This window comes from Henckelia pumila, chromosome 4 (assembly GCF_033568475.1).
Source record: "Henckelia pumila isolate YLH828 chromosome 4, ASM3356847v2, whole genome shotgun sequence".
NCBI classification, from domain to species: domain Eukaryota; kingdom Viridiplantae; phylum Streptophyta; class Magnoliopsida; order Lamiales; family Gesneriaceae; genus Henckelia; species Henckelia pumila.
This window is the reverse complement of record NC_133123.1, coordinates 187,971,254-187,998,019: the sequence shown is the minus strand read 5'-3', so window position 1 is coordinate 187,998,019 and position 26,766 is coordinate 187,971,254. Positions and strand designations below refer to the sequence as shown.

Genomic DNA, 26,766 nt, shown 5'->3' with positions numbered 1-26,766 from the left:
CTCCTGGGAAGTCCTCGTGTTGCACCCCTTTTTCATTAATTTCTATTTTTATTACTCGTACTTCTTGATCCTCCGATTCCTTGCCGTCCTATTTTCCTGACTCTTTCAGTCCAATCCGCGGATAGAAAAGATGCAATAGACTGAATTACACGATGTGGACGTGCGATCTGGGTGACGCGGGCTGCATCGGTGGGTCCCAGCGCGCCCTACGGGAAAAACGACCCAAAAGACCATCTTCGGGTTGAAATTTGTGCGTCTTCGTCTCTTAGACTGAGATGCGTGCTATAGATATCGAGACGAGCTTCGCATGAGCATGCTGAACCTCCCGTAACTCTCAGCCGATCGAAAGTTATGTCCGTTTGAAAGTGAAGCGTCTGTTAATCCGATCCGCAATTCGAGATACAAAGCAACAAAGAATTCATTCTTCGTCGGGTGCGATCATACCAGCACTAATGAACCGGATCCCATCAGAACTCCGAAGTTAAGCGCGCTTGGGCAAGAGCAGTACTAGGATGGGTGACCCCTTGGGAAGTCCTCTTGTTGCACCCCTTTTTCATTAATTTCTTTTTTATTACTCGTACTTTTTGTTCCTCCGATTCCTCGCCTTCCTATTCCCGACTCTTACAGTCCAATCCTCGGATAGAAAAGATGCAATAGACTTAATCACATGACGTAGACGTGCGATCTGGGTGATGGGGGCGCTTCGGTGGGTCCCAGCGCGCCCTACGGGAAAAACGACCCGAAATACCATCTCCGGGTTGGAATTTGTGCGTCTCCGTCTCTTAGACCGAGATGCGCGATGTAGGTATCAAAACGAGTTTCACGTGAGCAGGCTGAAGCTCCCGTAACTCTCAGCCGATCGAAAGTTATGTTCGTTTGAAAGTGCACCGCCTGTGCCTCCGATCCGTAATTCGAGAGACAAAATAACAAAGAATTCATTCACTTTTGTGTGCGATCATACCAGCACTAATGCACCATATCCCTTCAGAACTTCGAAGTTAAGCGTGCTTGGGCGAGAGCAGTATTAGGATGGGTGACCCCCTGGGAAGTCCTCGTGTTGCACCCCTTTTTTATTAATTTATTTTTTTATTACTTGTACTTCTTGTTCCTCCGATTCCTCGCCGTCCTATTTCCGACTCTTTCAGTCCAATCCACGGATAGAAATGATGTAATAGACTGAATCATATGATGTGGACGTGCGATCTAGGTGACGCGGGCCGCTTCGGTGGGTCCCAGCACACCCTACGGGAAAAATGCCCCGAAAGACCATCTCCGTTTTGGAATTTGAGCGTCTCCGTCTCTTTAACCGAGAGACGCAGTATAGGTATCGAGTGGAGCTTTGCGTAAGCAGGCTGAAGCTCCAGTAACTCTCATCCGATCGAAAGTTATGTCCGTTTGAAACTGCAGCTCCTGTTCCTCCGATCCGCAATTCGAGAGAAAAAAAAAGAATTCCTTCACTGTTGGGTGCGATCATACCAGCACTAATGCATCGGATCCCATCAGAACTCCGAAGTTATGCGTGCTTGGGCAAGAGCAGTACTAGGATGGGTGACCCCTGGGAAGTCCTCGTGTTGCACCCATTTTTTTATTAGTTTCTTTTTTTCTTACTCGTACATCTTGTTCTTTCGATTCCTCTCCGTCCTATTTACGACTCTTTCAGTCCAATTCACGGATATAAAAGATGCAATAGACTGAATCACACGACGTGAACGTGCGATCTGAGTGACACGGGCCACTTCAGTGGGTCCCAGCATGCCCTACGGGAAAAATGCCCCTAAAGACCATCTTCGGGTTTGAATTTGAGTTTCTTCGTCTCTTAGACTGAGATACACGCCATAGGTATCGAGAAGAGCTTCGCGTGAGCAGGCTGAAGCTCCCGGAACTCTCAGCAGATCGAAAGTTATGTCCGTTTGAAATTGCAGCTCTTGTTCCTCCGATCCGCAATTCGAGAGACAAAATAATAAAGAATTCATTCACTGTTGGGTGCGATCATACCAGCACTAATGCACCGGATCACATCAAAACTCCGAAGTTAACCGTGCTTGGGCGAGAGCAGTACTAGGATGGGTGACCCCTCGGGAAGTCCTTGTGTTGCACCCCTTTTTCATAAATTTCTTTTTTTCTTACTCGTATTTGAATTTGAGCTTCTCCGTCTCTTAGACTGACATACGCGTTGTAGGTATCGAGAAGAGCTTCGCGTGAGCAAACTGAAGCTCCCGTAACTCTCAGCAGATCGAAAGTTATGTCCGTTTGAAACTGCAGCTCCTTTTCCTTCGATCCGCAATTCGAGAGACAAAACAATAAAATATTCATTCATTGTTGGGTGCGATCATTCCAGCACTAATGCACCGGATCCCATCAGAACTCCGAAGATAAGCGTGCTTGGGCGAGAGCAGTACTAGGATGGGTGACCCCCTGGGAAGTCCTCGTGTTGCATCCCTTTTTCATTAATTTCTTTTTTTCTTACTCGTACTTCTAATTCTTCCGATTCCTCTCCGTCCTATTTCTGACTCTTTCAGTCCAATCCGCGGATAGAAAAGATGCAATAGACTGAATCATACGATGTGAACGTGCGATCTGGGTGATGCGGGCCGCTTCGTTGGGTCCCAGCGTGACATATGGGAAAAATGCCCCGAAAGACCATCTCCGTTTTGGAATTTGAGCGTCTCCATCTCTTTAACCTAGATACGCACTATAGGTATCGAGTGGAGCTTCGCGTGAGCAGGCTGAAGCTCCAGTAACTCTCAGCCGATCGAAAGTTATGTCCGTTTGAAACTGCAGCTCCTGTTCCTCCGATCCGAAATTCGAGAGACAAAAAAATAAAGAATTCATTCACTATTGGGTGCGATCATACCAGCCCTAATGCACCGGATCCCATCAGAACTCCGAAGTTATGCGTGCTTGGGCAAGAGCAGTACTAGGATGGGTGACCTCCTGGGAAGTCCTCGTGTTGCACCCCTTTTTTAATTAGTTTCTTTTTTTCTTACTCGTACATCTTGTTCTTCCGATTCCTCTCAGTCCTATTTCCGACTCTTTCAGTCCAATCCACGGAAAGAAAATATGCAATAGACTGAATCACACGACATGAACGTGCGATCTGGGTGACACGGGCCACTTCGGTGGGTCCCTGCGCGCCCTATGAGAAAAATGCCCCCAAAGACCATCTCCGAGTTTGAATTTGAGCTTCTCCGTCTCTTAGACCGAGATACGCGCTGTAGGTATCGAGAAGAGCTTCGCGTGAGCAGGCTGAAGCTCCCGTAACTCTCAGCAGATCGAAAGTTATGTCTGTTTGAAACTGCAGCTCCTATTCCTCCGATCCGCAATTCGAGAGACAAAAAAATAAAGAATTAATTCACTATTGGGTGCGATCATACCAGTACTAATGCACCGGATCCCATCAGAACATCGAAGTTAAGCGTGCTTGGGTGAGAGCAGTACTAGGATGGGTGACCCCTTCGGAAGTCCTCGTGTTGCATCCCTTTTTCATTAATTTTTTTTTTCTTACTCGTACTTCTTGTTTTTCGATTCCTCGCCGTCCTATTTCCGACTCTTTCAGTCCAATCCGCGGATAGAAAAGATGCAATAGACTTAATCACACGACGTGAACGTGCGATCTGGGTGACGCAGGCTGCTTCAGTGGGTCCCAGTGCGCCCTATGGAAAAAACGCCCCGAAAGACCATCTCCGGGTTGTAATTTGATCGTCTCCGTCTCTTAGACCGAGATTTTTGCTGTAGGTATCGAGAGGAGCTTCGAGTGAACAGGTTGAAGCTCCCGTAACTCTTAGTCGATCGAAAGTTATGTCTGTTTGAAACTGCAGCTCCTGTTCCTCCGATCCGCAATTCGAGAGACAAAAGAATATAAATTAATTCATTATTGGGTGCGATCATACCAGCACTAATGCACCGGATCACATCAGAACTCCGAAGTTATGCGTGCTTGGGCGAGAGCAGTACTAGGATGGGTGACCCCTTGTGAAGTCCTCGTGTTGCACTCTTTTTTTCATTAATTTTTTTTTTCTTACTCGTACTTCTTGTTCTTTCGATTCCTCGCCGTCCTATTTCCGACTCTTGCAGTCCAATCCGCGGATAGAAAAGATGCAATAAACTTAATCATACGATGTGAACGTGCGATCTGGGTGACGCGGGTCGCTTCGGTGGGTCCCAGTGCGACATACGGGAAAAATGCCCCGAAAGACCATATCCATTTTGGAATTTGAGCGTCTCCATCTCTTTAACCGAGATACGCAATATAGGTATCGAGTGGAGCTTCGCGTGAGCAGGCTGAAACTCCAGTAACTCTCAGCCGATCGAAAGTTATGTTCGTTTGAAACTGCAGCTCCTGTTCCTCCGATCCGCAATTCGAGAGACAAAAAAATAAAGAATTCATTTACTGTTGGGTGCGATCATACCAGCACTAATGCACCGGATCCCATCAGAACTCCGAAGTTATGCGCGCTTGGGCAAGAGCAGTACTGGGATGGGTGACCCCCTGGGAAGTCCTCGTGTTGCACCCTTTTTTTTATTAGTTTCTTTTTTTCTTACTCGTACATCTTGTTCTTCCGATTCCTCTCCGTCCTATTTCCGACTCTTTCAGTCCAATCCGCGGATAGAAAAGATGCAATAGACTGAATCACAGGACGTGAACGTGCGATCTGGGTGACGCGGGCCACTTCGGTGGGTCCCAGCACGCCTTACGGGAAAAATGCCCCCAAAGACAATCTCCGGGTTTGAATTTGAGCTTCTCCATCTCTTAGACCGACATACGCGTTGTAGGTATCGAGAAGAGATTCGCGTGAGAAAGCTGAAGCTCCCGTAACTTTCATCAGATCGAAAGTTATGTCCGTTTGAAACTGCAGCTCTTGTTCCTCCGATTCGCAATTCGAGAAACAAAACAATAAAAATTCATTCACTATTGGGTGCGATCATACCAGCACTAATGCACCGGATCCCATCAGAACTCCGAAGTTAAGCGTACTTGGGCGAGAGCAGTACTAGGATAGGTGACCCCCTGGGAAGTCCTCGTGTTGCACCCCATTTTTAATTAATTTCTTTTTTTCTTACTCGTACTTCTTGTTCTTTCGATTCCTTGCCATCCTATTTCCGACTCTTGCAGTCCAATCCGCGGATAGAAAAGATGCAATAAACTTAATCATACGATGTGAACGTGCGATCTGGGTGACGCGGGCCGCTTCGATGGGTCCCAACGCGACATACGGGAAAAATGCCCCGAAAGACCATCTCCATTTTGGAATTTGAGCGTCTCCGTCTCTTTAACCGAGATATGCACTATAGTTATCAAGTGGTACTTCGCGTGAGCAGGCTGAAGCTCCAGTAACACTCAGCCGATCGAAAGTTATGTCCGTTTGAAACTGCAGCTCCTGTTCCTCCGATCCGCAATTCGAGAGACAAAAAAATAAAGAATTCATTCACTGTTGAGTGCGATCATACCAGCACTAATGCACCGGATCCCATTAGAACTCCAAAGTTATGCGTGCTTGGCAAGAGCAGTATTAGGATGGGTGACCCCCTGGGAAGTCTTCGTGTTGCACCCTTTTTTTTATTAGTTTCTTTTTTTCTTACTCGTACATCTTGTTCTTCCGATTCCTCTCCATCCTATTTCCGACTCTTTCAGTCCAATCCGCAGATAGAAAAGATGCAACAGACTGAATCACAAGACGTGAATGTCTGATCTGGGTGACTCGGGCCACTTCGGTGTGTCCCAGCATGCCCTACGGGAAAAATGCCCCAAAGACAATCTCCGGGTTTGAATTTGAGCTTCTCCGTCTCTTAGACTGACATACGCGTTGTAGGTATCGAGAAGAGCTTCGCGTGAGCAAGCTGAAGCTCCCGTAACTCTCAGCAGATCGAAAGTTATGTCCGTTTGAAACTGAAGCTCCTTTTCCTTCGATCCGCAATTCGAGAGACAAAACAATAAAATATTCATTCATTGTTGGGTGCGATCATACCAGCACTAATGCACCGGATCCCATCAGAACTCCGAAGATAAGCGTGCTTGGGCGAGAGCCGTACTAGGATGGGTGACCCCCTGGGAAGTCCTCGTGTTGCATCCCTTTTTCATTAATTTCTTTTTTTCTTACTCGTACTTCTAATTCTTCCGATTCCTCTCCGTCCTATTTCTGACTCTTTCAGTCCAATCCGCGGATAGAAAAGATGCAATAGACTGAATCATACGATGTGAACGTGCGATCTGGGTGATGCGGGCCGCTTCGTTGGGTCCCAGCATGACATATGGGAAAAATGCCCCGAATGACCATCTCCGTTTTGGAATTTGAGCGTCTCCATCTCTTTAACCTAGATACGCACTATAGGTATCGAGTGGAGCTTCGCGTGAGAAGGCTGAAGCTCCAGTAACTCTCAGCCGATCGAAAGTTATGTCCGTTTGAAACTGCAGCTCCTGTTCCTCCGATCCGAAATTCGAGAGACAAAAAAATAAAGAATTCATTCACTATTGGGTGCGATCATACCAGCCCTAATGCACCGGATCCCATCAGAACTCCGAAGTTATGCGTGCTTGGGCAAGAGCAGTACTAGGATGGGTGACCTCCTGGGAAGTCCTCGTGTTGCACCCCTTTTTTAATTAGTTTCTTTTTTTCTTACTCGTACATCTTGTTCTTCCGATTCCTCTCCATCCTATTTTCGACTCTTTCAGTCCAATCCACGGAAAGAAAAGATGCAATAGACTGAATCACACGACATGAACGTGCGATCTGGGTGACATGGGCCACTTCGGTGGGTCCCAGCGCGCCTTATGAGAAAAATGCCCCCAAAGACCATTTCCGGGTTTGAATTTGAGCTTCTCCGTCTCTTAGACCGAGATACGCGCTGTAGGTATCGAGAAGAGCTTCGCGTGAGCAGGCTGAAGCTCCCGTAACTCTCAGCAGATCGAAAGTTATGTCCGTTTGAAACTGCAGCTCCTATTCCTCCGATCCGCAATTCGAGAGACAAAAAAATAAAGAATTAATTCACTATTGGGTGCGATCATACCAGTACTAATGCACCGGATCCCATCAGAACATCGAAGTTAAGCGTGCTTGGGTGAGAGCAGTACTAGGATGGGTGACACCTTGGGAAGTCCTCGTGTTGCATCCCTTTTTAATTAATTTTTTTTTTCTTACTCGTATTTCTTGTTTTTCCGATTCCTCGCCGTCCTATTTCCGAATCTTTCAGTCCAATCCGCGGATAGAAAAGATGCAATAGACTTAATCACACGACGTGAACGTGCGATCTGGGTGACGTAGGCTGCTTCAGTGGGTCCCAGAGCACTATGGAAAAAACGCCCCGAAAGACCATCTCCGGGTTGTAATTTGATCGTCTCCGTCTCTTAGACCAAGATACTTGCAGTAGGTATCGAGAGGAGCTTCGAGTGAACAGGCTAAAGCTCCCGTAACTCTTAGTCGATCGAAAGTTATGTCTGTTTGAAACTGCAGCTCCTGTTCCTCCGATCCGCAATTCGAGAGACAAAACAATATAAATTAATTCATTATTGGGTGCGATCATACCAGCACTAATGCACCGGATCACATCAGAACTCCGAAGTTATGCGTGCTTGGGCGAGAGCAGTACTAGGATGGGTGACCCCTTGTGAAGTCCTCGTGTTGCACTCTTTTTTTCATTAATTTTTTTTTTCTTACTCGTACTTCTTGTACTTTCGATTCCTCGCCGTCCTATTTCCGACTCTTACAGTCCAATCCGCGGATAGAAAAGATGCAATAAACTTAATCATACGATGTGAACGTGCGATCTGGGTGACGCGGGTCGCTTCGGTGGGTCTCAGCGCGACATACGGGAAAAATGCCCCGAAAGACCATATCCATTTTGGAATTTGAGCGTCTTCGTCTCTTTAACCGAGATACGCAATATAGGTATCGAGTGGAGCTTCGCGTGAGCAGGCTGAAGCTCCAGTAACTCTCAGCCGATCGAAAGTTATGTTCGTTTGAAACTGCAGCTCCTGTTCCTCCGATCCGCAATTCGAGAGACAAAAAAATAAAGAATTCATTTACTGTTGGGTGCAATCATACTAGCACTAATGCACCGGATCCCATCAGAACTCCGAAGTTATGCGCGCTTGGGCAAGAGCAGTACTAGGATGGGTGACCCCCTGGGAAGTCCTCGTGTTGCACCCTTTTTTTTATTAGTTTCTTTTTTTCTTACTCGTACATCTTGTTATTCCGATTCCTCTCCGTCCTATTTCCGACTCTTTCAGTCCAATCCGCGGATAGAAAAGATCCAATAGACTGAATCACAGGACGTGAACGTGCGATCTGGGTGACGCGGGCCACTTCGATGGGTCCCAGCACGCCTTACGAGAAAAATGCCCCCAAAGACAATCTCCGGGTTTGAAATTGAGCTTCTCCATCTCTTAGACCGACATACGCATTGTAGGTATCGAGAAGAGCTTCGCGTGAGCAAGCTGAAGCTCCCGTAACTTTCATCATATCGAAAGTTATGTCCGTTTGAAACTGCAGCTCCTTTTCCTCCGATCCGCAATTCGAGAGACAAAATAATAAAATATTCATTCATTGTTGGGTGCTATCATACCAGCACTAATGCACCGGATCCCATCAGAACTCCGAAGATAAGCGTGCTTGGGTGAGAGCAGTACTAGGATGGTTGACCCCCTGGGAAGTCCTCGTGTTGCAACCCTTTTTCATTAATTTCTTTTTTTCTTACTCGTACTTCTAATTCTTCCGATTCCTCTCCGTCTTATTTCCGACTCTTTCAGTCCAATCCGCGGATAGAAAAGATGCAATATACTGAATCACATGACGTGAACGTGCGATCTGGGTGACGCGGGCCACTTCGGTGGGTCCCAGCGCGCCATACGGGAAAAATGCCCCGAAAGACCATCTCTATTTTGGAATTTGAGCGTCTCCATCTCTTTAACCGAGATACACAATATAGGTATCGAGTGGAGCTTCGCGTGAGCAGGCTGAAGCTCCAGTAACTCTCAGCCGATCGAAAGTTATGTCCGTTTGAAACTGCAGCTCCTGTTCCTCCGATCCGCAATTCGAGAGACAAAAAAATAAAGAATTCATTCACTGTTAGGTTCGATCATACCAGCACTAATGCACCGGATCCAGTCAGAACTCCGAAGTTATGCGTGCTTGGGCAAGAGCAGTACTAGGATGGGTGACCCCCTGGGAAGTCCTCGTGGTGCACCCTTTTTTTTATTAGTTTCTTTTTTTCTTACTCGTACATATTGTTCTTCCGATTCCTCTCCGTCCTATTTCCGACTCTTTCAGTCCAATCCGCGGATAGAAAAGATGCAATAGACTGAATCACAGGATGTGAACGTCCGATCTGGGTGACGCGGGCCACTTCGGTGGGTCCCAGCACGCCTTACGGGAAAAATGCCCCCAAAGACAATCTTCGGGTTTGAATTTGAGCTTCTCCATCTCTTAGACCGACATACGCGTTGTAGGTATCGAGAAGAGCTTAGCGTGAGCAAGCTGAAGCTCTCGTAACTCTCAGCAGATCGAAAGTTATGTCCATTTGAATCTGCAGCTCCTTTTCCTCCGATCCACAATTCAAGAGACAAAACAATAAAATATTCATTCACTGTTGGGTGCGATCATACCAGCACTAATGCATCGGATCCCATCAAAACTTCGAAGTTAAGTGTGCTTGGGCGACAGCAGTACTAGGATGGGTGACCCCCTGGGAAGTCCTCGTGTTGCACCCATTTTTTAATTAGTTTCTTTTTTTCTTACTCGTACATCTTGTTCTTCCGATTCCTCTCCGTCCTATTTTCGACTCTTTCAGTCCAATCCACGGAAAGAAAAGATGCAATAGACTGAATCACACGACATGAACGTGCGATCTGGGTGACGCGGGCCACTTCGGTGGGTCTCAGTGCGCCCTATGAGAAAAATGCCCCCAAAGACCATCTCCGGGTTTGAATTTGAGCTTCTCCTTCTCTTAGACCGAGATACGCGCTGTAGGTATCGAGAAGAGCTTCGCGTGAGCAGGCTGAAGCTCCCGTAACTCTTAGCAGATCCAAAGTTATGTCCGTTTGAAACTGCAGCTCCTATTCCTCCGATCCGCAATTCGAGAGACAAAAAAATAAAGAATTCATTCACTATTAGGTGCGATCATACCAGTACTAATGCACCGGATCCCATCAGAACTTCGAAGTTAAGCGTGCTTAGGCGAGAGCAGTACTAGGATGGGTGACCCCTTGGAAGTCTTCGTGTTGCATCCCTTTTTCATTAATTTTTTTTCTTACTCGTACTTCTTGTTTTTCCGATTCCTCGCCGTCCTATTTCCGACTCTTTCAGTCCAATCCGCGGATAGAAAAGATGCAATAGACTTAATCACACGACGTGAACGTGCGATCTGGGTGACGCAGGCCGCTTCAGTTGGTCCCAGTGGGCCCTATGGGAAAAACGCCCCGAAAGACCATCTTCGGGTTGTAATTTGATCGTCTCCATCTCTTAGACCGAGATACTTGCTGTAGGTATCGAGAGGAGCTTCGAGTGAACAGGCTGAAGCTCCCGTAACTCTTAGCCGATCGAAAGTTATGTCCGTTTGAAACTACAGCTCCTGTTCCTCCGATCCGCAATTCGAGAGACAAAACAATATAAATTAATTCATTATTGGGTGCGATCATACCAGCACTAATGCACCAGATCCCATCAGAACTCCGAAGTTATGCGTGCTTGGGCGAGAGCAGTACTAGGATGGGTGACCCCTTGGGAAGTCCTCGTGTTGCACTCTTTTTTTCATTAATTTCTTTTTTTCTTACTCGTACTTCTTGTTCTTTCGATTCCTCGCCGTCCTATTTCCGACTCTTGCAGTCCAATCCGCGGATAGAAAAGATGCAATAAACTTAATCATACGATGTGAACGTGCGATCTGGGCGACGCGGGCCACTTCGGTGGGTCCCAGCGCAACATACGAGAAAAATGCCCCGAAAGACCATCTCCATTTTGGAATTTGAGCATCTCCGTCTCTTTAACCAAGATACGCAATATAGGTATCGAGTGGAGCTTCGCGTGAGCAGGCTGAAGCTCTAGTAACTCTCAGCCGATCGAAAGTTATGTCCGTTTGAAACTGCAGCTCCTGTTCCTCCGATCCGCAATTCGAGAGACAAAAAAATAAAAAATTCATTCACTGTTGGGTGCGATCATACCAGCACTAATGCACCGGATCCCATCAGAACTCCGATGTTATGCGTGCTTGGGCAAGAGCAGTACTAGGATGGGTGACCCCCTTGGAAGTCCTCGTGTTGCACCCTTTTTTTTATTAGTTTCTTTTTTTCTTAATCGTACATCTTGTTCTTCCGATTCCTCTCCATCCTATTTCCGACTCTTTCAGTCCAATCCGCGGATAGAAAAGATGCAATAGACTGAATCACAGGACGTGAACGTGCGATCTGGGTGACGCGGGCCACTTCGGTGGGTCCCAGCACGCCCTACGGGAAAAATGCCCCCAAAGACAATCTACGGGTTTGAATTTGAGCTTCTCCGTCTCTTAGACCGACATACGCGTTGTAGGTATCGAGAAGAGCTTCGCGTGAGCAGCTCCCGTAACTTTCAGCAGATCGAAAGTTATGTCCATTTGAAACTGCAGCTCCTTTTCCTCCGATCCGCAATTCGAGAAACAAAACAATAAAATTTTCATTCATTGTTGGGTGCGATCATACCAGCACTAATTCACCGGATCCCATCAGAACTCTGAAGTTAACCGTGCTTGGGCGAGAGCCGTACTAGGATGGGTGACCCCCTGGGAAGTCCTCGTGTTGCATCCCTTTTTCATTAATTTCTTTTTTTCTTACTCGTACTTCTAATTCTTCCGATTCCTCTCCGTCCTATTTCTGACTCTTTCAGTCCAATCCGCGGATAGAAAAGATGCAATAGACTGAATCATACGATGTGAACGTGCGATCTGGGTGATGCGGGCCGCTTCGTTGGGTCCCAGCATGACATATGGGAAAAATGCCCCGAAAGACCATCTCCGTTTTGGAATTTGAGCGTCTCCATCTCTTTAACCTAGATACGCACTATAGGTATCGAGTGGAGCTTCGCGTGAGCAGGCTGAAGCTCCAGTAACTCTCAGCCGATCGAAAGTTATGTCCGTTTGAAACTGCAGCTCCTGTTCCTCCGATCCGAAATTCGAGAGACAAAAAAATAAAGAATTCATTCACTATTGGGTGCGATCATACCAGCCCTAATGCACCGGATCCCATCAGAACTCCGAAGTTATGCGTGCTTGGGCAAGAGCAGTACTAGGATGGGTGACCTCCTGGGAAGTCCTCGTGTTGCACCCCTTTTTTAATTAGTTTCTTTTTTTCTTACTCGTACATCTTGTTCTTCCGATTCCTCTCCATCCTATTTCCGACTCTTTCAGTCCAATCCACGGAAAGAAAAGATGCAATAGACTGAATCACACGACATGAACGTGCGATCTGGGTGACATGGGCCACTTCGGTGGGTCCCAGCGCGCCTTATGAGAAAAATGCCCCCAAAGACCATCTCCGGGTTTGAATTTGAGCTTCTCCGTCTCTTAGACCAAGATACGCGCTGTAAGTATCGAGAAGAGCTTCGCGTGAGCAGGCTGAAGCTCCCGTAACTCTCAACAGATCGAAAGTTATGTCCGTTTGAAACTGCAGCTCCTATTCCTCCGATCCGCAATTCGAGAGACAAAAAAATAAAGAATTAATTCACTATTGGGTGCGATCATACCAGTACTAATGCACCGGATTCCATCAGAACATCGAAGTTAAGCGTGCTTGGGTGAGAGCAGTACTAGGATGGGTGACCCCTTGGGAAGTCCTCGTGTTGCATCCCTTTTTCATTAATTTTTTTTTCTTACTCGTACTTGTTTTTCCGATTCCTCGCCGTCCTATTTCCGAATCTTTCAGTCCAATCCGCGGATAGAAAAGATGCAATAGACTTAATCACACGACGTGAACGTGCGATCTGGGTGACGCAGGCTGCTTCAGTGGGTCCCAGAGCACTATGGAAAAAACGCCCCAAAAGACCATCTCCGGGTTGTAATTTGATCGTCTCCGTCTCTTAGACCGAGATACTTGCAGTAGGTATCGAGAGGAGCTTCGAGTGAACAGGCTAAAGCTCCCGTAACTCTTAGTCGATCGAAAGTTATGTCTGTTTGAAACTGCAGCTCCTGTTCCTCCGATCCGCAATTCGAGAGACAAAACAATATAAATTAATTCATTATTGGGTGCGATCATACCAGCACTAATGCATCGGATCACATCAGAACTCCGAAGTTATGCGTGCTTGGGCGAGAGCAGTACTAGGATGGGTGACCCCTTGTGAAGTCCTCGTGTTGCACTCTTTTTTTCATTAATTTTTTTTTTCTTACTCGTACTTCTTGTTCTTTCGATTCCTCGCCGTCCTATTTCCAACTCTTACAGTCCAATCCGCGGATAGAAAAGATGCAATAAACTTAATCATACGATGTGAACGTGCGATCTGGGTGACGCGGGTCGCTTCGGTGGGTCTCAGCGCGACATACGGGAAAAATGCCCCGAAAGACCATATCCATTTTGGAATTTGAGCGTCTTCGTCTCTTTAACCGAGATACACAATATAGGTATCGAGTGGAGCTTCGCGTGAGCAGGCTGAAGCTCCAGTAACTCTCAGCCGATCGAAAGTTATGTTCGTTTGAAACTGCAGCTCCTGTTCCTCCGATCCGCAATTCGAGAGACAAAAAAATAAAGAATTCATTTACTGTTGGGTGCGATCATACCAGCACTAATGCACCGGATCCCATCAGAACTCCGAAGTTATGCGCGCTTGGGCAAGAGCAGTACTAGGATGGGTGACCCCCTGGGAAGTCCTCGTGTTGCACCCTTTTTTTTATTAGTTTCTTTTTTTCTTACTCGTACATCTTGTTATTCCGATTCCTCTCCGTCCTATTTCCGACTCTTTCAGTCCAATCCGCGGATAGAAAAGATGCAATAGACTGAATCACAGGACGTGAACGTGCGATCTGGGTGACGCGGGCCACTTCGATGGGTCCCAGCACGCCTTACGAGAAAAATGCCCCCAAAGACAATCTCCGGGTTTGAAATTGAGCTTCTCCATATCTTAGACCGACATACGCATTGTAGGTATCGAGAAGAGCTTCGCGTGAGCAAGCTGAAGCTCCCGTAACTTTCATTAAATCGAAAGTTATGTCCGTTTGAAACTGCAGCTCCTTTTCCTCCGATCCGCTATTCGAGAGACAAAATAATAAAATATTCATTCATTGTTGGGTGCTATCATACCAGCACTAATGCACCGGATCCCATCAGAACTCCGAAGATAAGCGTGCTTGGGCGAGAGCAGTACTAGGATGGTTGACCCCCTGGGAAGTCCTCGTGTTGCAACCCTTTTTCATTAATTTCTTTTTTTCTTACTCGTACTTCTAATTCTTCCGATTCCTCTCCGTCCTATTTCCGACTCTTTCAGTCCAATCCGCGGATAGAAAAGATGCAATATACTGAATTACATGACGTGAACGTGCGATCTGGGTGACGCGGGCCACTTCGGTGGGTCCCAGCGCGCCATACGGGAAAAATGCCCCGAAAGACCATCTCCATTTTGGAATTTGAGCGTCTCCATCTCTTTAACCGAGATACACAATATAGATATCGAGTGGAGCTTCGCGTGAGCAGGCTGAAGCTCCAGTAACTCTCAGCCGATCGAAAGTTATGTCCGTTTGAAACTGCAGCTCCTGTTCCTCCGATCCGCAATTCGAGAGACAAAAAAATAAAGAATTCATTCACTGTTAGGTTCGATCATACCAGCACTAATGCACCGGATCCAATCAGAACTCCGAAGTTATGCGTGCTTGGGCAAGAGCAGTACTAGGATGGGTGACCCCCTGGGAAGTCCTCGTGGTGCACCCTTTTTTTTATTAGTTTCTTTTTTTCTTACTCGTACATCTTGTTCTTCCGATTCCTCTCCGTCTTATTTCCGACTCTTTCAGTCCAATCCGCGGATAGAAAAGATGCAATAGACTGAATCACAGGATGTGAACGTCCGATCTGGGTGACGCGGGCCACTTCGGTGGGTCCCAGCACGCCTTACGGGAAAAATTCCCCCAAAGACAATCTTCGGGTTTGAATTTGAGCTTCTCCATCTCTTAGACCGACATATGCGTTGTAGGTATCGAGAAGAGCTTAGCGTGAGCAAGCTGAAGCTCCCGTAACTCTCAGCAGATCGAAAGTTATGTCCATTTGAAACTGCAGCTCCTTTTCCTCCGATCCACAATTCAAGAGACAAAACAATAAAATATTCATTCACTGTTGGGTGCGATCATACCAGCACTAATGCATCGGATCCCATCAGAACTTCGAAGTTAAGTGTGCTTGGGCGACAGCAGTACTAGGATGGGTGACCCCCTGGGAAGTCCTCGTGTTGCACCCATTTTTTAATTAGTGTCTTTTTTTCTTACTCGTACATCTTGTTCTTCCGATTCCTCTCCGTCCTATTTCCGACTCTTTCAGTCCAATCCACGGAAAGAAAAGATGCAATAGACTGAATCACACGACATGAACGTGCGATCTGGGTGACGCGGGCCACTTCGGTGGGTCTCAGCGCGCCCTATGAGAAAAATGCCCCCAAAGACCATCTCCGGGTTTGAATTTGAGCTTCTCCGTCTCTTAGACCCAGATACGCGCTGTAGGTATCGAGAAGAGCTTCGCGTGAGCAAGCTGAAGCTCCCGTAACTCTTAGCAGATCCAAAGTTATGTCCGTTTGAAACTGCAGCTCCTATTCCTCCGATCCGCAATTCGAGAGACAAAAAAATAAAGAATTCATTCACTATTGGGTGCGATCATACCAGTACTAATGCACCGGATCCCATCAGAACTTCGAAGTTAAGCGTGCTTAGGCGAGAGCAGTACTAGGATGGGTGACCCCTTGGGAAGTCTTCGTGTTGCATCCCTTTTTCATTAATTTTTTTTTCTTACTCGTACTTCTTGTTTTTCCGATTCCTCGCCGTCCTATTTCCGACTCTTTCAGTCCAATCCGCGGATAGAAAAGATGCAATAGACTTAATCACACGACGTGAACGTGCGATCTGGGTGACGCAGGCCGCTTTAGTGGGTCCCAGTGGGCCCTATGGGAAAAACGCCCCGAAAGACCATCTTCGGGTTGTAATTTGATCGTCTCCGTCTCTTAGACCGAGATACTTGCTGTAGGTATCGAGAGGAGCTTCGAGTGAACAGGCTGAAGCTCCCGTAACTCTTAGCCGATCGAAAGTTATGTCCGTTTGAAACTGCAGCTCCTGTTCCTCCGATCCGCAATTCGAGAGACAAAACAATATAAATTAATTCATTATTGGGTGCGATCATACCAGCACTAATGCACCAGATCCCATCAGAACTCCGAAGTTATGCGTGCTTGGGCGAGAGCAGTACTAGGATGGGTGACCCCTTGGGAAGTCCTCGTGTTGCACTCTTTTTTTCATTAATTTCTTTTTTTCTTACTCGTACTTCTTGTTCTTTCGATTCCTCGCCGTCCTATTTCCGACTCTTGCAGTCCAATCCGCGGATAGAAAAGTTGCAATAAACTTAATCATACGATGTGAACGTGCGATCTGGGCGACGCGGGCCACTTCGGTGGGTCCCAGCGCAACATACGAGAAAAATGCCCCGAAAGACCATCTCCATTTTGGAATTTGAGCATCTCCGTCTCTTTAACCAAGATACGCAATATAGGTATCGAGTGGAGCTTCGCGTGAGCAGGCTGAAGCTCCAGTAACTCTCAGCCGATCGAAAGTTATGTCCGTTTGAAACTGCAGCTCCTGTTCCTCCGATCCGCAATTCGAGAGACAAAAAAATAAAAAATTCATTCACTGTTGGGTGCGATCATACCAGCACTAATGCACCGGATCCCATCAGAACTCCGATGTTATGCGTGCTTGGGCAAGAGCAGTACTAGGATGGGTGACCCCCTTGGAAGTCCTCGTGTTGCACCCTTTTTTTTATTAGTTTCTTTTTTTCTTAATCGTACATCTTGTTCTTCCGATTCCTCTCCATCCTATTTCCGACTCTTTCAGTCCAATCCGCGGATAGAAAAGATGTAATAGACTGAATCACAGGACGTGAACGTGCGATCTGGGTGACGCGGGCCACTTCGGTGGGTCCCAGCACGCCCTACGGGAAAAATGCCCCCAAAGACAATCTACGGGTTTGAATTTGAGCTTCTCCGTCTCTTAGACCGACATACGCGTTGTAGGTATCGAGAAGAGTTTCGCGTGAGCAAGCTGAAGCTCCCGTAACTTTCAGCAGATCGAAAGTTATGTCCATTTGAAACTGCAGCTCCTTTTCCTCCGATCCGCAATTCGAGAGACAAAACAATAAAATTTTCATTCATTGTTGGGTGCGATCATACCAGCACTAATGCACCGGATCCCATCAGAACTCTGAAGTTAACCGTGCTTGGGCGTGAGCAGTACTTGGATGGTTGACCCCCTGGGAAGTCCTCGTGTTGCACCCCTTTTTTATTAATTAATTTTTTCTTACTCGTACTTCTAATTCTTTCGATTCCTCTTTGTCCTATTTCCGACTCTTTCAGTCCAATCCGCGGATAGAAAAGATGCAATAGACTTAATCACACGACGTGAACGTGCGATCAGGGTGACGCAGGCCACTTCAATGGGTCCCAGCGCGCCCTACGGGAAAAATGCCCCGAAAGACCATCTCCGGGTTGTAATTTGAGCGTCTCCGTCTCTTAGACCGAGATACTTGCTGTAGGTATCGTGAGGAGCTTCGTGTGAACAGGCTGAAGCTCCCGTAACTCTTAGCCGATCAAAAGTTATGTCCGTTTGAAACTGCAGCTCTTGTTCCTCCGATCCGCAATTCGAGAGACAAAACAATAAAAATTCATTCACTATTGGGTGCGATCATACCAGCACTAATGCACCGGATCCCATCAGAACTCCGAAGTTAAGCGTGCTTGGGCGAGAGCAGTACTAGGATAGGTGACCCCCTGGGAAGTCCTCGTGTTGAACCTCTTTTTTAATTAATTTCTTTTTTTCTTACTCGTACTTCTTGTTCTTTCGATTCCTCGCCGTCCTATTTCCGACTCTTGCAGTCCAATCCGCGGATAGAAAATATGAAATAAACTTAATCATACGATGTGAACGTGCGATCTGGGTGACGCTGGCCGCTTCGATGGGTCCCAGCGCGACATACGGGAAAAATGCCCCGAAAGACTATCTCCATTTTGGAATTTGAGCGTCTCCGTCTCTTTAACCGAGATATGCACTATAGGTATCGAGTGGAGCTTTGCGTGAGCAGGCTGAAGCTCCAGTAACACTCAGCCGATCGAAAGTTATGTCCGTTTGAAACTGCAGCTCCTGTTCCTCCGATCCGCAATTCGAGAGACAAAAAAATAAAGAATTCATTCACTGTTGGGTGCGATCATACCAGCACTAATGCACCGGATCCCATCAGAACTCCAAAGTTATGCGTGCTTGGCAAGAGCAGTACTAGGATGGGTGACCCCCTGGGAAGTCCTCGTGTTGCACCCTTTTTTTTATTAGTTTCTTTTTTTCTTACTCGTACATCTTGTTCTTCCGATTCCTCTCCATCCTATTTCCGACTCTTTCAGTCCAATCCGTAGATATAAAAGATGCAATAGACTAAATCACAAGACGTGAACGTCCGATCTGGGTGACTCGGGCCACTTTGGTGGGTCCCAGCATGCCCTACGGGAAAAATGCCCCCAAAGACAATCTCCGGGTTTGAATTTGAGCTTCTCCGTCTCTTAGACTGACATACGCGTTGTAGGTATCGAGAAGAGCTTCGCGTGAGCAAGCTGAAGCTCCCGTAACTCTCAGCAGATCGAAAGTTATGTCCGTTTGAAACTGCAGCTCCTTTTCCTTCGATCCGCAATTCGAGAGACAAAACAATAAAATATTCATTCATTGTTGGGTGCGATCATACCAGCACTAATGCACCGGATCCCATCAGAACTCCGAAGATAAGCGTGCTTGGGCGAGAGCAGTACTAGGATGGGTGACCCCCTGGGAAGTCCTCGTGTTGCATCCCTTTTTCATTAATTTCTTTTTTTCTTACTCGTACTTCTAATTCTTCCGATTCCTCTCCGTCCTATTTCCGACTCTTTCAGTCCAATCCACGGATAGAAAAGATGCAATAGACTGAATCATACGATGTGAACGTGCGATCTGGGTGACGCGGGCCGCTTCATTGGGTCCCAGCGTGACATATGGGAAAAATGCCCCAAAAGACCATCTCCGTTTTGGAATTTGAGCGTCTCCATCTCTTTAACCTAGATATGCACTATAGGTATCGAGTGGAGCTTCGCGTGAGCAGGCTAAAGCTCCAGTAACTCTCAGCCGATCGAAAGTTATGTCTGTTTGAAACTGCAGCTCCTGTTCCTCCGATCCGCAATTCGAGAGACAAAAAAATAAAGAATTCATTCACTATTGGGTGCGATCATACCAGCCCTAATGCACCGGATCCCATCAGAACTCCGAAGTTATGCGTTCTTGGGCAAGAGCAGTACTAGGATGGGTGACCTCCTGGAAGTCCTCGTGTTGCACCCCTTTTTTAATTAGTTTCTTTTTTTCTTACTCGTACATCTTGTTCTTCCGATTCCTCTCCGTCCTATTTCCGACTCTTTCAGTCCAATCCACGGAAATAAAAGATGCAATAGACTGAATCACACGACATGAACGTGCGATCTGGGTGACACGGGCCACTTCAGTGGGTCCCAGCGCGCCCTATGAGAAAAATGCCCCCAAAGACCATCTCCGGGTTTGAATTTGAGCTTCTCCGTCTCTTAGACCGAGATACGCGCTGTAGGTATCGAGAAGAGCTTCGCGTGAGCAGGCTGAAGCTCCCGTAACTCTCAGCAGATCGAAAGTTATGTCCGTTTGAAACTGCAGCTCCTATTCCTTTGATCCGCAATTCGAGAGACAAAAAAATAAAGAATTCATTCACTATTGGTTGCGATCATACCAGTACTAATGCACCGGATCCCATCAGAACATCGAAGTTAAGCGTGCATGGGTGAGAGCAGTACTAGGATGGGTGACCCCTTGGGAAGTCCTCGTGTTGCATCCCTTTTTCATTAATTTTTTTTTTCTTACTCGTACTTCTTGTTTTTCCGATTCCTCGCCGTCCTATTTTTGACTCTTTCAGTCCAATCCGCGGATAGAAAAGATGCAATAGACTTAATCACACGACGTGAACGTGCGATCTGGGTGACGCTAGCTGCTTCAGTGGGTCCCAGTGCGCCCTATGGGAAAAACGCCCCGAAAGACCATCTCCGAGTTGTAATTTGATCATCTCCATCTCTTAGACGGAGATACTTGCTGTAGGTATCGAGAGGAGCTTCGAGTGAACAGGCTGAAGCTCCCGTAACTCTTAGTCGATCGAAAGTTATGTCTGTTTGAAACTGCAGCTCCTGTTCCTCCGATCCGCAATTCGAGAGACAAAACAATATAAATTAATTCATTATTGGGTGCGATCATACTAGCACTAATGCACCGGATCACATCAGAACTCCGAAGTTATGCGTGCTTGGGCGAGAGCAGTACTAGGATGGGTGACCCCTTGGGAAGTCCTCGTGTTGCACTCTTTTTTTCATTAATTTCTTTTTTTCTTACTCGTACTTCTTGTTCTTTCGATTCCTCACCGTCCTATTTCTGACTCTTGCAGTCCAATCCGCGGATAGAAAAGATGCAATAAACTTAATCATACGATGTGAACGTGCGATCTGGGTGACGCGGGCCGCGTCGATGGGTCCCAGCGCGACATACGGGAAAAATGCCCCGAAAGACCATATCCATTTTGGAATTTGAGCGTCTTTGTCTCTTTAACCGAGATACGCAATATAGGTATCGAGTGGAGCTTCGCGTGAGCAGGCTGAAGCTCCAGTAACTCTCAGTCGATCGAAAGTTATGTTCGTTTGAAACTGCAGCTCCTGTTCCTCCGATCCGCAATTCGAGAGACAAAAATATAAAGAATTCATTTACTGTTGGGTGCGATCATACCAGCACTATGCACCGGATCCCATCAGAACTCCGAAGTTATGCGTGCTTGGGCAAGAGCAGTACTAGGATGGGTGACCCCCTGGGAAGTCCTTGTGTTGCACCCTTTTTTTTATTAGTTTCTTTTTTTCTTACTCGTACATCTTGTTCTTCCGATTCCTCTCCGTCCTATTTCCGACTCTTTCAGTCCAATCCACGGATATAAAAGATGCAATAGACTGAATCACAGGACGTGAACATGCGATCTGGGTGACGCGGGCCACTTCGGTGGGTCCCAGCACGCCCTACGGGAAAATTGCCCCCAAAGACAATCTACGGGTTTGAATTTGAGCTTCTCCGTCTCTTAGACTGACATACGCGTTGTAGGTATCGAGAAGAGCTTCGCGTGAGCAAGCTGAAGCTCCCGTAACTTTCAGCAGATCGAAAGTTATGTCCGTTTAAAACTGCAGCTCCTTTTCCTCCGATCCGCAATTCGAGAGACAAAACAATAAAATATTCATTCATTATTGGGTGCGATCATACCAGCACTCATGCACCGGATCCCATCAGAACTCTGATGTTAATCGTTCTTGGGCGAGAGCAGTACTTGGATGGGTGACCCCCTGGGAGTCCTCGTGTTGCACCCTTTTTTCATTAATTTCTTTTTTTCTTACTCGTACTTCTAATTCTTTCGATTCCTCTCCGTCCTATTTCCGACTCTTTCAGTCCAATCCGCGGATAGAAAAGATGCAATATACTGAATCACATGACGTGAACGTGCGATCTGGGTGACGCGGGCCACTTCGGTGGGTCCCAGCGCGCCATACGGGAAAAATGGCCCAAAAGACCATCTCCGTTTTGGAATTTGAGCGTCTCCTTTTCCTCTGATCCGCAATTCGAAAGTTATGTCCGTTTGAAACTGCAGATCTTGTTCCTCCGATCCGCAATTCGAGAGACAAAAAAATAAAGAATTCATTCACTGTTAGGTTCGATCATACCAGCACTAATGCACCAGATCCAATTAGAACTCCGAAGTTGTGCGTGCTTGGGCAAAAGCAGTACTAGGATGGGTGACCCCCTGGGAAGTCCTCATGGTGCACCCTTTTTTTATTAGTTTCTGTTTTTCTTACTCGTATATCTTGTTCTTCCGCTTCCTCTCCGTCCTATTTCCGACTCTTTCAGTCCAATCCGCGGATAGAAAAGATGCAATAGACTGAATCACAGGACGTGAACGTGCGATCTGGGTGATGCGGGCCACTTCGGTGGGTCCCAGCACGCCTTACGGGAAAAATTCCCCCAAAGACAATCTTCGGGTTTGAATTTGAGCTTCTCCATCTCTTAGACCGACATACGCGTTGTAGGTATCGAGAAGAGCTTAGCGTGACCAAGCTGAAGCTCCCGTAAGTCTCAGCAGATTGAAAGTTATGTCCATTTGAAACTGCAGCTCCTTTTCCTCCGATCCACAATTCAAGAGACAAAACAATAAAATATTCATTCACTGTTGAGTGCGATCATACCAGCACTAATGCATCGGATCCCATCAGAACTCCGAAGTTAAGTGTGCTTGGGCGACAGCAGTACTAGGATGGGTGACCCCCTGGGAAGTCCTCGTGTTGCACTCGTTTTCCATTAATTTCTTTTTTTCTTACTCGTACTTCTAATTCTTCCGATTCCTCTCCGTCCTATTTCCGACTCTTTCAGTCCAATCCACGGATAGAAAAGATGCAATAGACTGAATCACACGACGTGAACATGCAATCTGGGTGACGCGGGCCACTTCGGTGGGTCCCAGCACGCCCTACGGGAAAAATTCCCCCAAAGACCATCTCCAGGTTTGAATATGAGCTTCTCCGTCTCTTAGACCGAGATACGCGCTGTAGGTATTACGAAGAGCTTCGCGTGAGCAGGATGAAGCTCCCGTAACTCTCAGCAGATCGAAAGTTATGTCCGTTTGAAACTGCAGCTCCTGTTCCTCCGATCCGCAATTCGAGAGACAAAAAAATAAAGAATTCATTCATTGTTGGGTGCGATCATACCAGTACTAATGCACCGGATCCCATAAGAACTTCGAAGTTAAGCGTGCTCGGGCGAGAGCAGTACTAGGATGGGTGACCCCTTGGGAAGTCCTCGTGTTGCACCCGTTTTTCATTAATTTCTTTTTTTCTTACTCGTACTTCTAATTCTTCCGATTTCTCTCCGTCCTATTTCCGACTCTTTCAGTCCAATCCACGGATAGAAAAGATGCAATAGACTGAATCACACGACGTGAACGTGCAATCTAGGTGACGCGGGCCACTTCGGTGGGTCCCAGCACGCCCTACAGGAAAAATGCCCCCAAAGACCATCTCCGGGTTTGAATTTGAGCTTCTCCGTCTCTTAGACTGAGATACGCGCTGTAGGTATCGAGAGGAGCTTCGTGTGAACAGGCTGAAGCTCCCGTAACTCTTAGCCGATCGAAAGTTATGTCCGTTTGAAACTGCAGCTCCTGTTCCTATGATCCGCAATTCGAGAAAAAAAACAATAAAAATTCATTCACTATTGGGTGCGATCATACCAGCACTAATGCACAAGATCCCATCAGAACTCCGAAGTTAAGCGTGCTTGGGCGAGAGCAGTACTAGGATTGATGACCCTCTGGGAAGTCCTCGTGTTGCACCACTTTTTCATTAATTTCTTTTTTTCTTACTCGTACTTCTTGTTTTTCTGATTCCTCAACGTCCTATTTCCGACTCTTTCAGTCCAATCCGCGGATAGAAAAGATGCAGTAGACTTAATCACACGACGTGAACGTGCGATCTGGGTGACGCAGGCCGCTTCAGTGGGCCAAGCGCGCCCTACGGGAAAAACGCCCCGAAAGACCATCTCCGGGTTGTAATTTGAGCGTCTCCGTCTCTTAGACCGAGATAATTGCTGTAGGTATCGAGAGGAGCTTCGTGTGAAAAGGCTAAAGCTCCCGTAACTCTTAGCCGATCGAAAGTTATGTCCGTTTGAAACTGCAGCTCCTGTTTCTCCGATCCGCAATTCGAGAGACAAAACAATAAAAATTTATTCACTATTGGGTGCGATCATACCAGCACTAATGCACTGGATCCCGTCAAAACTCCGAAGTTAAGCGTGCTTGGGCGTGAACAGTACTAGGATGGGGGACCCCCTGGGAAGTCCTCGTGTTGCACCCCTTTTTTTATTAATTTTTTTTTCTTACTCGTACTTCTTGTTCTTTCGATTCCTCTCCGTCCTATTTCCGACTCTTGCAGTCCAATCCGCGGATAGAAAAGATGCAATAAACTTAATCATACGATGTGAATGTGCGATCTGGGTGATGCGGGCCGCTTCGGTGGGTCCCAGCGCGACATACGGGAAAAATGCCCCAAAAGACAATCTCCGTTTTGGAATTTGAGCGTCTCCGTCTCTTTAACCAAGATACGTACTATAGGTATCGAGTGGAGCTTCGCGTGAGCAGGCTGAAGCTCCAGTAACTCTCAGCCGATCGAAAGTTATGTCCGTTTAAAACTGCAGCTCCTGTTCCTCTGATCCGCAATTCGAGAGACAAAAAAATAAAGAATTCATTCACTGTTGGGTGCGATCATACCAGCAGTAATGCACCGGATCCCATCAGAACTCCGAAGTTATGCGTGCTTGGGCAAGAGCAGTACTAGGATGGGTGACCCCCTGGGAAGTCCTCGTGTTGCACCCTTTTTTTTATTAGTTTCTTTTTTTCTTACTCGTACATCTTGTTCTTCCGATTCCTCTCCATCCTATTTCCGACTCTTTCAGTCCAATCCACGGATATAAAAGATGCAATAGACTGAATCACAGGACGTGAACATGCGATCTAGGTGACGCGGGCCACTTCGGTGGGTCCCAGCACGCCCTACGGGAAAATTGCCCCCAAAGACAATCTACGGGTTTGAATTTGAGCTTCTCCGTCTCTTAGACTGACATACGCGTTGTAGGTATCGAGAAGAGCTTCGCGTGAGCAAGCTGAAGCTCCCGTAACTTTCAGCAGATAGAAAGTTATGTCCGTTTAAAACTGCAGCTCCTTTTCCTCCGATCCGCAATTCGAGAGACAAAACAATAAAATATTCATTCATTATTGGGTGCGATCATACCAGCACTAATGCACCGGATCCCATCAGAACTCTGATGTTAATCGTGCTTGGGCGAGAGCAGTACTTGGATGGGTGACCCCCTGGGAGTCCTCGTGTTGCACCCTTTTTTCATTAATTTCTTTTTTTCTTACTCGTACTTCTAATTCTTTCGATTCCTCTCCGTCCTATTTCCGACTCTTTCAGTCCAATCCGCGGATAGAAAAGATGCAATATACTGAATCACATGACGTGAACGTGCGATCTGGGTGACGCGGGCCACTTCGGTGGGTCCCAGCGCGCCATACGGGAAAAATGCCCCGAAAGACCATCTCTGTTTTGGAATTTGAGCGTCTCCTTTTCCTCCGATCCGCAATTCGAAAGTTATGTCCGTTTGAAAATGCAGCTCCTGTTCCTCCGATCCGCAATTCGAGAGACAAAAAAATAAAGAATTCATTCACTGTTAGGTTCGATCATACCAGCACTAATGCACCAGATCCAATTAGAACTCCGAAGTTATGCGTGCTTGGGCAAAAGCAGTACTAGGATGGGTGACCCCCTGGGAAGTCCTAATGGTGCACCCTTTTTTTTATTAGTTTCTGTTTTTCTTACTCGTATATCTTGTTCTTCCGCTTCCTCTCCGTCCTATTTCCGACTCTTTCAGTCCAATCCGCGGAGAGAAAAGATGCAATAGACTGAATCACAGGACGTGAACGTGCGATCTGGGTGATGCGGGCCACTTCGGTGGGTCCCAGAACGCCTTACGGGAAAAATTCCCCCAAAGACAATCTCCGGGTTTGAATTTGAGCTTCTCCATCTCTTAGACCGACATACGCGTTGTAGGTATCGAGAAGAGCTTAGCGTGAGCAAGCTGAAGCTCCCGTAACTCTCAGCAGATTGAAAGTTATGTTCATTTGAAACTGCAGCTCCTTTTCCTCCGATCCACAATTCAAGAGACAAAACAATAAAATATTCATTCACTGTTGAGTGCGATTATACCAGCACAAATGCATCGGATCCCATCAGAACTCCGAAGTTAAGTGTGCTTGGGCGACAGCAGTACTAGGATGGGTGACCCCCTGGGAAGTCCTCGTGTTGCACCCGTTTTCCATTAATTTCTTTTTTTCTTACTCGTACTTCTAATTCTTCGGATTCCTCTCCGTCCTATTTCCGACTCTTTCAGTCCAATCCACGGATAGAAAAGATGCAATAGACTGAATCACACGACGTGAACATGCAATCTGGGTGACGCGGGCCACTTCGGTGGGTCCCAGCACGCCCTACGGGAAAAATGCCCCCAAAGACCATCTCCAGGTTTGAATATGAGCTTCTCCGTCTCTTAGACCGAGATACGCGCTGTAGGTATGAAGAAGAGCTTCGCGTGAGCAGGATGAAGCTCCCGTAACTCTCAGCAGATCGAAAGTTATGTCCGTTTGAAACTGCAGCTCCTGTTCCTCCGATCCGCAATTCGAGAGACAAAAAAATAAAGAATTCATTCATTGTTCGGTGCGATCATACCAGTACTAATGCACCGGAACCCATGAGAACTTCGAAGTTAAGCGTGCTCGGGGGAGAGCAGTACTAGGATGGGTGACCCCCTGGGAAGTCCTCGTGTTGCACCCGTTTTTCATTAATTTCTTTTTTTTTCTTACTCGTACTTCTAATTCTTCCGATTTCTCTCCGTCCTATTTCCGACTCTTTCAGT

The 26,766-nt window shown here is 46.8% G+C and overlaps 49 non-coding genes and 3 pseudogenes across 49 annotated transcripts; all 52 read left to right on the top strand.

Annotated features, from left to right (window-relative positions):
* The first annotated feature begins 430 nt into the window (after nucleotides 1-430).
* Nucleotides 431-549, top strand: LOC140868541 (5S ribosomal RNA). Its single transcript, XR_012145954.1, has one exon. It is a non-coding gene; the product is annotated as a 5S ribosomal RNA (ribosomal RNA).
* A 398-nt stretch (nucleotides 550-947) lies between these two features.
* On the top strand, nucleotides 948-1,066 carry LOC140868439 (5S ribosomal RNA). Its single transcript, XR_012145857.1, has one exon. It is a non-coding gene; the product is annotated as a 5S ribosomal RNA (ribosomal RNA).
* Nucleotides 1,067-1,462: 396 nt separating this feature from the next.
* On the top strand, nucleotides 1,463-1,580 carry LOC140868576 (5S ribosomal RNA). The gene has a single exon (XR_012145987.1). It is a non-coding gene; the product is annotated as a 5S ribosomal RNA (ribosomal RNA).
* Nucleotides 1,581-1,981: 401 nt separating this feature from the next.
* LOC140868208 (5S ribosomal RNA) lies at nucleotides 1,982-2,100 on the top strand. Its single transcript, XR_012145635.1, has one exon. It is a non-coding gene; the product is annotated as a 5S ribosomal RNA (ribosomal RNA).
* A 221-nt stretch (nucleotides 2,101-2,321) lies between these two features.
* On the top strand, nucleotides 2,322-2,440 carry LOC140869016 (5S ribosomal RNA). The gene has a single exon (XR_012146409.1). It is a non-coding gene; the product is annotated as a 5S ribosomal RNA (ribosomal RNA).
* A 400-nt stretch (nucleotides 2,441-2,840) lies between these two features.
* Nucleotides 2,841-2,959, top strand: LOC140867876 (5S ribosomal RNA). The gene has a single exon (XR_012145315.1). It is a non-coding gene; the product is annotated as a 5S ribosomal RNA (ribosomal RNA).
* A 401-nt stretch (nucleotides 2,960-3,360) lies between these two features.
* On the top strand, nucleotides 3,361-3,479 carry LOC140868748 (5S ribosomal RNA). The gene has a single exon (XR_012146150.1). It is a non-coding gene; the product is annotated as a 5S ribosomal RNA (ribosomal RNA).
* A 397-nt stretch (nucleotides 3,480-3,876) lies between these two features.
* LOC140867879 (5S ribosomal RNA) lies at nucleotides 3,877-3,995 on the top strand. The gene has a single exon (XR_012145318.1). It is a non-coding gene; the product is annotated as a 5S ribosomal RNA (ribosomal RNA).
* A 400-nt stretch (nucleotides 3,996-4,395) lies between these two features.
* On the top strand, nucleotides 4,396-4,514 carry LOC140867971 (5S ribosomal RNA). Its single transcript, XR_012145409.1, has one exon. It is a non-coding gene; the product is annotated as a 5S ribosomal RNA (ribosomal RNA).
* Nucleotides 4,515-4,914: 400 nt separating this feature from the next.
* On the top strand, nucleotides 4,915-5,033 carry LOC140869478 (5S ribosomal RNA). The gene has a single exon (XR_012146780.1). It is a non-coding gene; the product is annotated as a 5S ribosomal RNA (ribosomal RNA).
* Nucleotides 5,034-5,434: 401 nt separating this feature from the next.
* LOC140869569 (5S ribosomal RNA) lies at nucleotides 5,435-5,552 on the top strand (annotated as a pseudogene).
* Nucleotides 5,553-5,952: 400 nt separating this feature from the next.
* LOC140869443 (5S ribosomal RNA) lies at nucleotides 5,953-6,071 on the top strand. Its single transcript, XR_012146777.1, has one exon. It is a non-coding gene; the product is annotated as a 5S ribosomal RNA (ribosomal RNA).
* Nucleotides 6,072-6,471: 400 nt separating this feature from the next.
* LOC140867875 (5S ribosomal RNA) lies at nucleotides 6,472-6,590 on the top strand. The gene has a single exon (XR_012145314.1). It is a non-coding gene; the product is annotated as a 5S ribosomal RNA (ribosomal RNA).
* A 401-nt stretch (nucleotides 6,591-6,991) lies between these two features.
* Nucleotides 6,992-7,110, top strand: LOC140869075 (5S ribosomal RNA). Its single transcript, XR_012146467.1, has one exon. It is a non-coding gene; the product is annotated as a 5S ribosomal RNA (ribosomal RNA).
* Nucleotides 7,111-7,506: 396 nt separating this feature from the next.
* LOC140867877 (5S ribosomal RNA) lies at nucleotides 7,507-7,625 on the top strand. Its single transcript, XR_012145316.1, has one exon. It is a non-coding gene; the product is annotated as a 5S ribosomal RNA (ribosomal RNA).
* Nucleotides 7,626-8,025: 400 nt separating this feature from the next.
* LOC140868278 (5S ribosomal RNA) lies at nucleotides 8,026-8,144 on the top strand. Its single transcript, XR_012145703.1, has one exon. It is a non-coding gene; the product is annotated as a 5S ribosomal RNA (ribosomal RNA).
* A 401-nt stretch (nucleotides 8,145-8,545) lies between these two features.
* LOC140868247 (5S ribosomal RNA) lies at nucleotides 8,546-8,664 on the top strand. Its single transcript, XR_012145674.1, has one exon. It is a non-coding gene; the product is annotated as a 5S ribosomal RNA (ribosomal RNA).
* A 400-nt stretch (nucleotides 8,665-9,064) lies between these two features.
* On the top strand, nucleotides 9,065-9,183 carry LOC140869388 (5S ribosomal RNA). The gene has a single exon (XR_012146768.1). It is a non-coding gene; the product is annotated as a 5S ribosomal RNA (ribosomal RNA).
* Nucleotides 9,184-9,584: 401 nt separating this feature from the next.
* On the top strand, nucleotides 9,585-9,703 carry LOC140868919 (5S ribosomal RNA). The gene has a single exon (XR_012146317.1). It is a non-coding gene; the product is annotated as a 5S ribosomal RNA (ribosomal RNA).
* A 401-nt stretch (nucleotides 9,704-10,104) lies between these two features.
* LOC140869102 (5S ribosomal RNA) lies at nucleotides 10,105-10,222 on the top strand. Its single transcript, XR_012146492.1, has one exon. It is a non-coding gene; the product is annotated as a 5S ribosomal RNA (ribosomal RNA).
* Nucleotides 10,223-10,618: 396 nt separating this feature from the next.
* Nucleotides 10,619-10,737, top strand: LOC140870344 (5S ribosomal RNA). The gene has a single exon (XR_012147309.1). It is a non-coding gene; the product is annotated as a 5S ribosomal RNA (ribosomal RNA).
* A 401-nt stretch (nucleotides 10,738-11,138) lies between these two features.
* LOC140868231 (5S ribosomal RNA) lies at nucleotides 11,139-11,257 on the top strand. The gene has a single exon (XR_012145658.1). It is a non-coding gene; the product is annotated as a 5S ribosomal RNA (ribosomal RNA).
* A 394-nt stretch (nucleotides 11,258-11,651) lies between these two features.
* LOC140867978 (5S ribosomal RNA) lies at nucleotides 11,652-11,770 on the top strand. The gene has a single exon (XR_012145416.1). It is a non-coding gene; the product is annotated as a 5S ribosomal RNA (ribosomal RNA).
* A 400-nt stretch (nucleotides 11,771-12,170) lies between these two features.
* On the top strand, nucleotides 12,171-12,289 carry LOC140867874 (5S ribosomal RNA). Its single transcript, XR_012145313.1, has one exon. It is a non-coding gene; the product is annotated as a 5S ribosomal RNA (ribosomal RNA).
* Nucleotides 12,290-12,690: 401 nt separating this feature from the next.
* Nucleotides 12,691-12,809, top strand: LOC140868706 (5S ribosomal RNA). Its single transcript, XR_012146110.1, has one exon. It is a non-coding gene; the product is annotated as a 5S ribosomal RNA (ribosomal RNA).
* Nucleotides 12,810-13,201: 392 nt separating this feature from the next.
* LOC140868251 (5S ribosomal RNA) lies at nucleotides 13,202-13,320 on the top strand. Its single transcript, XR_012145678.1, has one exon. It is a non-coding gene; the product is annotated as a 5S ribosomal RNA (ribosomal RNA).
* A 400-nt stretch (nucleotides 13,321-13,720) lies between these two features.
* Nucleotides 13,721-13,839, top strand: LOC140867936 (5S ribosomal RNA). The gene has a single exon (XR_012145375.1). It is a non-coding gene; the product is annotated as a 5S ribosomal RNA (ribosomal RNA).
* A 401-nt stretch (nucleotides 13,840-14,240) lies between these two features.
* LOC140867883 (5S ribosomal RNA) lies at nucleotides 14,241-14,359 on the top strand. The gene has a single exon (XR_012145322.1). It is a non-coding gene; the product is annotated as a 5S ribosomal RNA (ribosomal RNA).
* A 400-nt stretch (nucleotides 14,360-14,759) lies between these two features.
* LOC140869320 (5S ribosomal RNA) lies at nucleotides 14,760-14,878 on the top strand. Its single transcript, XR_012146699.1, has one exon. It is a non-coding gene; the product is annotated as a 5S ribosomal RNA (ribosomal RNA).
* Nucleotides 14,879-15,279: 401 nt separating this feature from the next.
* Nucleotides 15,280-15,398, top strand: LOC140868336 (5S ribosomal RNA). The gene has a single exon (XR_012145759.1). It is a non-coding gene; the product is annotated as a 5S ribosomal RNA (ribosomal RNA).
* Nucleotides 15,399-15,799: 401 nt separating this feature from the next.
* Nucleotides 15,800-15,918, top strand: LOC140868150 (5S ribosomal RNA). The gene has a single exon (XR_012145580.1). It is a non-coding gene; the product is annotated as a 5S ribosomal RNA (ribosomal RNA).
* Nucleotides 15,919-16,315: 397 nt separating this feature from the next.
* Nucleotides 16,316-16,434, top strand: LOC140870342 (5S ribosomal RNA). The gene has a single exon (XR_012147307.1). It is a non-coding gene; the product is annotated as a 5S ribosomal RNA (ribosomal RNA).
* Nucleotides 16,435-16,835: 401 nt separating this feature from the next.
* On the top strand, nucleotides 16,836-16,954 carry LOC140868230 (5S ribosomal RNA). Its single transcript, XR_012145657.1, has one exon. It is a non-coding gene; the product is annotated as a 5S ribosomal RNA (ribosomal RNA).
* A 401-nt stretch (nucleotides 16,955-17,355) lies between these two features.
* On the top strand, nucleotides 17,356-17,474 carry LOC140870366 (5S ribosomal RNA). Its single transcript, XR_012147330.1, has one exon. It is a non-coding gene; the product is annotated as a 5S ribosomal RNA (ribosomal RNA).
* Nucleotides 17,475-17,872: 398 nt separating this feature from the next.
* On the top strand, nucleotides 17,873-17,991 carry LOC140867872 (5S ribosomal RNA). The gene has a single exon (XR_012145311.1). It is a non-coding gene; the product is annotated as a 5S ribosomal RNA (ribosomal RNA).
* A 401-nt stretch (nucleotides 17,992-18,392) lies between these two features.
* On the top strand, nucleotides 18,393-18,510 carry LOC140868949 (5S ribosomal RNA). Its single transcript, XR_012146345.1, has one exon. It is a non-coding gene; the product is annotated as a 5S ribosomal RNA (ribosomal RNA).
* A 401-nt stretch (nucleotides 18,511-18,911) lies between these two features.
* LOC140867969 (5S ribosomal RNA) lies at nucleotides 18,912-19,030 on the top strand. The gene has a single exon (XR_012145407.1). It is a non-coding gene; the product is annotated as a 5S ribosomal RNA (ribosomal RNA).
* A 400-nt stretch (nucleotides 19,031-19,430) lies between these two features.
* LOC140869054 (5S ribosomal RNA) lies at nucleotides 19,431-19,548 on the top strand. The gene has a single exon (XR_012146447.1). It is a non-coding gene; the product is annotated as a 5S ribosomal RNA (ribosomal RNA).
* Nucleotides 19,549-19,949: 401 nt separating this feature from the next.
* Nucleotides 19,950-20,068, top strand: LOC140868654 (5S ribosomal RNA). The gene has a single exon (XR_012146061.1). It is a non-coding gene; the product is annotated as a 5S ribosomal RNA (ribosomal RNA).
* Nucleotides 20,069-20,466: 398 nt separating this feature from the next.
* LOC140867917 (5S ribosomal RNA) lies at nucleotides 20,467-20,585 on the top strand. The gene has a single exon (XR_012145357.1). It is a non-coding gene; the product is annotated as a 5S ribosomal RNA (ribosomal RNA).
* Nucleotides 20,586-20,986: 401 nt separating this feature from the next.
* On the top strand, nucleotides 20,987-21,104 carry LOC140867950 (5S ribosomal RNA). Its single transcript, XR_012145388.1, has one exon. It is a non-coding gene; the product is annotated as a 5S ribosomal RNA (ribosomal RNA).
* A 401-nt stretch (nucleotides 21,105-21,505) lies between these two features.
* LOC140868685 (5S ribosomal RNA) lies at nucleotides 21,506-21,623 on the top strand. The gene has a single exon (XR_012146091.1). It is a non-coding gene; the product is annotated as a 5S ribosomal RNA (ribosomal RNA).
* A 337-nt stretch (nucleotides 21,624-21,960) lies between these two features.
* Nucleotides 21,961-22,079, top strand: LOC140869796 (5S ribosomal RNA; annotated as a pseudogene).
* A 400-nt stretch (nucleotides 22,080-22,479) lies between these two features.
* LOC140867987 (5S ribosomal RNA) lies at nucleotides 22,480-22,598 on the top strand. Its single transcript, XR_012145424.1, has one exon. It is a non-coding gene; the product is annotated as a 5S ribosomal RNA (ribosomal RNA).
* Nucleotides 22,599-22,998: 400 nt separating this feature from the next.
* Nucleotides 22,999-23,117, top strand: LOC140870442 (5S ribosomal RNA). The gene has a single exon (XR_012147403.1). It is a non-coding gene; the product is annotated as a 5S ribosomal RNA (ribosomal RNA).
* A 399-nt stretch (nucleotides 23,118-23,516) lies between these two features.
* On the top strand, nucleotides 23,517-23,635 carry LOC140868909 (5S ribosomal RNA). Its single transcript, XR_012146307.1, has one exon. It is a non-coding gene; the product is annotated as a 5S ribosomal RNA (ribosomal RNA).
* Nucleotides 23,636-24,033: 398 nt separating this feature from the next.
* LOC140870491 (5S ribosomal RNA) lies at nucleotides 24,034-24,152 on the top strand. The gene has a single exon (XR_012147450.1). It is a non-coding gene; the product is annotated as a 5S ribosomal RNA (ribosomal RNA).
* A 399-nt stretch (nucleotides 24,153-24,551) lies between these two features.
* On the top strand, nucleotides 24,552-24,670 carry LOC140867999 (5S ribosomal RNA). The gene has a single exon (XR_012145437.1). It is a non-coding gene; the product is annotated as a 5S ribosomal RNA (ribosomal RNA).
* A 401-nt stretch (nucleotides 24,671-25,071) lies between these two features.
* LOC140867984 (5S ribosomal RNA) lies at nucleotides 25,072-25,189 on the top strand. The gene has a single exon (XR_012145421.1). It is a non-coding gene; the product is annotated as a 5S ribosomal RNA (ribosomal RNA).
* A 337-nt stretch (nucleotides 25,190-25,526) lies between these two features.
* Nucleotides 25,527-25,645, top strand: LOC140869767 (5S ribosomal RNA; annotated as a pseudogene).
* Nucleotides 25,646-26,046: 401 nt separating this feature from the next.
* LOC140868277 (5S ribosomal RNA) lies at nucleotides 26,047-26,165 on the top strand. The gene has a single exon (XR_012145702.1). It is a non-coding gene; the product is annotated as a 5S ribosomal RNA (ribosomal RNA).
* Nucleotides 26,166-26,565: 400 nt separating this feature from the next.
* On the top strand, nucleotides 26,566-26,684 carry LOC140869194 (5S ribosomal RNA). The gene has a single exon (XR_012146581.1). It is a non-coding gene; the product is annotated as a 5S ribosomal RNA (ribosomal RNA).
* Nucleotides 26,685-26,766: the final 82 nt, after the last annotated feature.